This window comes from Micropterus dolomieu, unplaced genomic scaffold (assembly GCF_021292245.1).
Source record: "Micropterus dolomieu isolate WLL.071019.BEF.003 ecotype Adirondacks unplaced genomic scaffold, ASM2129224v1 contig_3342, whole genome shotgun sequence".
Lineage (NCBI taxonomy): Eukaryota > Metazoa > Chordata > Actinopteri > Centrarchiformes > Centrarchidae > Micropterus > Micropterus dolomieu.
This window is the reverse complement of record NW_025732332.1, coordinates 1-642: the sequence shown is the minus strand read 5'-3', so window position 1 is coordinate 642 and position 642 is coordinate 1. Positions and strand designations below refer to the sequence as shown.

General features: G+C 67.8%; 1 non-coding gene across 1 annotated transcript; it reads left to right on the top strand.

Annotated features, from left to right (window-relative positions):
- Nucleotides 1–205: 205 nt before the first annotated feature.
- LOC123964569 lies at nucleotides 206–359 on the top strand. Its single transcript, XR_006823477.1, has one exon. It is a non-coding gene; the product is annotated as a 5.8S ribosomal RNA (ribosomal RNA).
- The last annotated feature ends 283 nt before the right edge of the window (nucleotides 360–642 follow it).

Genomic DNA, 642 nt, shown 5'->3' with positions numbered 1-642 from the left:
GCGGCGGCGGCTTCGCCCTGGCCGTCCCCCGCGCGCCTCCGGGTACCCAACTCTCCTCCCTCCTCCGGGGGGAGGCGGGGGGTTCAATGTCTCCGCTCCTGCTCCCGCGCCGCGAGAGCTGGGGGGAGCGCCCGGGGGTTTTGTCCTCCCCTTTCAAACCCCACTTGTCTCCGAACTGTGGCAAGCAAACCAAAAAAAGCTTGACAACTCTTAGCGGTGGATCACTCGGCCCGTGCGTCGATGAAGAACGCAGCTAGCTGCGAGAACTAATGTGAATTGCAGGACACATTGATCATCGACACTTCGAACGCACCTTGCGGCCCCGGGTTCCTCCCGGGGCTTCGCCTGTCTGAGGGTCGCTTTGCCATCAATCGGAAACGCCCGCGTTTCCGCGGCTGGGGCAGTCGCAGGCGGCGCTCCGCCGCCTTCGTCCCCCTAAGTGCAGACCTCGGGATGCCCGGTGCGGTTGTGTGGGCCTGTCCGGGCTCACCCACCCTGCCTTCCTCCTCGTCGGCAACTCCCTCCTCTCTCCCTCCTTCCCCGCGGCCGACCCCGGCCCGGGGAGGGGCGCCCCCGTCGGGCCCGCATGAGTCGGGCGCGGCTGCCGGTGGACTTAACGTCTCCGCGCTGACCGCGTTACGC